Genomic DNA, 3,853 nt, shown 5'->3' with positions numbered 1-3,853 from the left:
AGAAAAGTGAATGATAGGATAATTTTAATTTCTTATCATCTTTGGTTAATTAATGAAGAAAAAAAAAGAATGGATAATAATTATATTTGAGAAAAATATATATATATATATTTTAAATAAATTTACTATTATATAAAAGATAAATCTATTTTTCTTGAAGGTCTAATATTGTTTTTTTCTCTCACAATCCTTCAAATCCTGGATCCAAACACCCTTAATGTTCCCGGTACCTACGGCCTACTCTAGAGTCACTCTCAATCGCAACAAAATGCAGCAGATGTGAGTTGTAACAGTACTGCTTTATAAAGCAGACTAGCTGTAAAGTGCTGTATACGTACAGTCAAAGATTTGAAACCAATTTTGAAATCAGCAAAAGCTGAGACATTATTGCATGCGTCACAGATTCCCACGCTTATTTGTATTACAGCACTATTTTATCAATTAATTAGGGCAAATCATTTCAGCCTCCCCAATTGCCTATTTTTAGGGCAAAGCATTTCAGCCTCCCTAATCACCTCCATCTCTATTCTCGTTCTCAACTCTCTCTCTCTCTCTGCAACTGCAAACCACAAGATCTACATGAATCAAAAGTTCAAAACCCATATATTTCAGTTGATCTATCCGCAAGATTCAAAAGTTCAAAACCTATTACCTATATCAAAACATATATAGGCGTATCATTTCAGGTTGTTCAAAAAGTCAAAACCCTTATCTTTCAGTTTCCAACGCCCGCTATTCCAGTTCAGGTTCGACGTTCGCAAGCTTCAGCCGCTGTCTCTCAACCAATCAAGGTCTGTAATTCTTGTTTTACAAACTAAATCCTATTTTGTGAAATTTTTTATGATCTTTTTTATAGATTTTTTTTATTTTTTTATTTATTTATTTTTTTAATATAAAGTAACAAAATTTGCATTGCATTTTGAGGTAATCACGGTAATCTGTTATTTATTTATTTATTATTATTATTTTTTGATGTTGTCAACTATGTCTACAAGAAAATTTGAATCTGGGCATGAAAAAAGAAAAAAGAAAAAAAAGAATCTGAATTGGATTAGAAATCTTCAAAGATTGAATCTGAAACAATATATATCAACATGCCAAGTTTTTTGAAGATGGAAGTCTTTTCAGAACTAAAAAAAATAAAATCATAACAAGCACTTTGACAAGCAAAAGTACTTAATATAGGGTAAAGCTCTAAAGTTACTTCTTGAAAATTAAAATACTTACAAAATGCATGCTTTTGAGTGAATTCCATAGTGTTGGATGGGACTTGCCATGAACTACCTCACACTCTACTTCCACTAGTAGATTCTCAAATAGGATTTGTAAATTGGTCAAAAGAAGAGAAAGGGTACTGAGTGGTGAATTGTTTAGAAATAAATTGGTATTTTTTTTTTATTAATTACCCAAATAGGATTTTCTATGCCTTAATCAGTCAATTGTCTAAAGAAACATTGTTAGTTAACTAAAATTGAATTAAACAGCAGTTGATTTTGGTTGATATATTTTGATTTAGCCCACCCCATTGAGAAATCCTAGATGTATTGTTTCACATAGAAATACAATCTGTGTAATGCACGAAAGATATATTCAATCTTTCTGTCATATTTAAATTTTCAAATTTTGATTTTTGATTTTTGATTTTCTTTTATCATTAGAATGCAGAATATCATGATATTGATTTGTTAATTTTGAAAATTATTCCTAAACTGATGCTTTGTACTTTGTTATTGGATTAATTTAACATAAGAGCTGAGTATAATATGTGCTAATCACACCTATCCATAATCACACCTCTCTCTACGAATAGGTGTCCAACATTTTGACTGAAAGCATAGTTGGGCTGGGTTGATACATGATTACGTAGATGGTGGTGTTTAAATTGTTATGAGTGAGATTGTGAGATCTCTTCCTCATAACTTCAGTGTTTTCTTATTTTTAGGGTTAGCATCGGGCCTTAACATTTAGCACGAATAAGGTTCAAGAAACATGCCTCCTCAGTCAGCAGGTAACAAATTCTTACTTTTTCTAAAATTTTAATTGGCATTTTTAGCTATTGGTTAGGTTTATTTATTTATGTTTTACATACTATTTTTTGTTTTTGTTGTAAATACATATATATAATATTGTTATGATGTGATGCTCGAATAATTTATTAATGGGAATTAAAGACTTGGAAGTTTAGTTTTCAATTTTAGAATATATGTTTTACAAGTTTATTAACGCTTTAAAAACTTTTCCTTTTTTGTGCTTGATAATATAGGTCTCTTTTATGGAAGAAGAGAGTTGATTGGTATGGGAGGAATTGGAAAAAAGGAAATAGGTATGTTTTTCTTTGCCTAGCTAATTGAATTATATAAATCCCCTTACCCTGTGACATGTACCATCCGAGCACTCTTTCTTTCTTCAATTTTTGAACTAAACAGAAGAGTCATGATAGATATAGAGAGATCACTTGCTTTTCCCAACTTTGGATCTCTGTTGTTCTTGAATGAAGTGTTGTAACCTAAGCTAAAAGTTTTTGGTATTGGAGATAAGAATTACCATTATTTGTTTGTTTATATATATTATAAGGTTTTTGTGCATTCATTTGATTACTATTGTTTAATTATTTACATGTGTGTTTTTAAGTGTTTATATATAATCTTATCACCACCTGGATCTTATGTTCATAGTGTTTTTTGTGTTTATTCTTGTAGATATGGACAGGTGTCGGTCGTGTATTCATAACCGAACACGGTGTGATAGTTGTACTTCCTCCAGATTCAGACCCTGCTAACCATTTGAACGTATTAACCGTGTACGGCGAGGGACATTTTAGAATGTTGTTGGGTTTGACCGATGATGAAGCGAAAAGGCATTTGCTTCTTGCCTAATTCTTCAAGCCGCACTCATCGTTGCAGTAGCATTGTGGGGCTCATCGTTGCAGTACCATTGTGGGGAGCATAGGCGTTATAAGATAGCTGATTGATGAGAATTTGGCTACTATGGAGCAAATAGGTGTACGTAATCAACAAATTGCAATACTGTAAGAGGAAAGAGACTGACTCCTAGCAAACACAATTTCATTCTTGAGAATGAAATATGACAACTTCAGAATGAAAGACGGCAACTACGGGAAGAAAATGCAAACATTGTGCGTCTCAAGCAAATTATGAGGCGGTACAACGCTCCGATTCCCCGTGACGTGTAGGCAAATTCTGAGGTCCTTTTTAGCCATCACATTTGAGATTTTCTTATGAATGTCATTTAAAACATTGTTCTTACTTCAATGTTTTTAATATTATTATTTTTTTGTTCCAGTAATTTAATTTTTTACTGACTGTTTAGGTTTAAACTGGTTTTGGTTATGTTAACATAACCTCGTCAATTTAAGATGATGACCCAACATGAATTGGACTTGAGTTGAACTTGCTTGAACATCACATGTTGCTTGGATTCCTGCTTAAAGAATAATCATTTTTATTGTCTATTGTTTCACACGAGATATTCTTAATTAGTGATTTCATGATCACATTCAAAGAGGAAAATGGAAGTTCTGATACGATGTTACGTTGTGCAATGTATGCTTATGTGTTTATTCATGAGGAAATGCCTATTCATAGTTCTTTTTTAATGTAGATTTCTTAGTTTCACTTTATTTCCTTGAAGTTGTATTATATCAAAATATGGTCGTGTGATATTTTTATTTTATTTATTTATATATATATTTTGTTGGGGGTGTCGCGTGCAAAATACCTTCTTAGTTTCACTTTATTTCCTTGAAGTTGTATTATATCAAAATATGGTCATGTGATATTTTTATTTTATTTTATTTATTTATTTATATATTTTGTTGGGGGTGTCACGTGCA

At 31.4% G+C, this 3,853-nt stretch overlaps 1 long non-coding RNA gene across 1 annotated transcript; it reads left to right on the top strand.

Moving 5' to 3' along the window:
* Positions 1-372: 372 nt before the first annotated feature.
* On the top strand, positions 373-3,306 carry LOC132315618 (uncharacterized). Its single transcript, XR_009483741.1, has 4 exons — positions 373-791; positions 1,943-2,008; positions 2,264-2,323; positions 2,700-3,306. It is a non-coding gene; the product is annotated as an uncharacterized LOC132315618 (long non-coding RNA).
* Positions 3,307-3,853: the final 547 nt, after the last annotated feature.

This window comes from Cornus florida, unplaced genomic scaffold, assembly GCF_030987335.1.
Source record: "Cornus florida cultivar Cherokee Brave unplaced genomic scaffold, ASM3098733v1 CherokeeBrave_3.0.0_Hap2_Chr07, whole genome shotgun sequence".
NCBI lineage: Eukaryota > Viridiplantae > Streptophyta > Magnoliopsida > Cornales > Cornaceae > Cornus > Cornus florida.
This window is presented reverse-complemented; position numbering and strand designations above follow the sequence as displayed.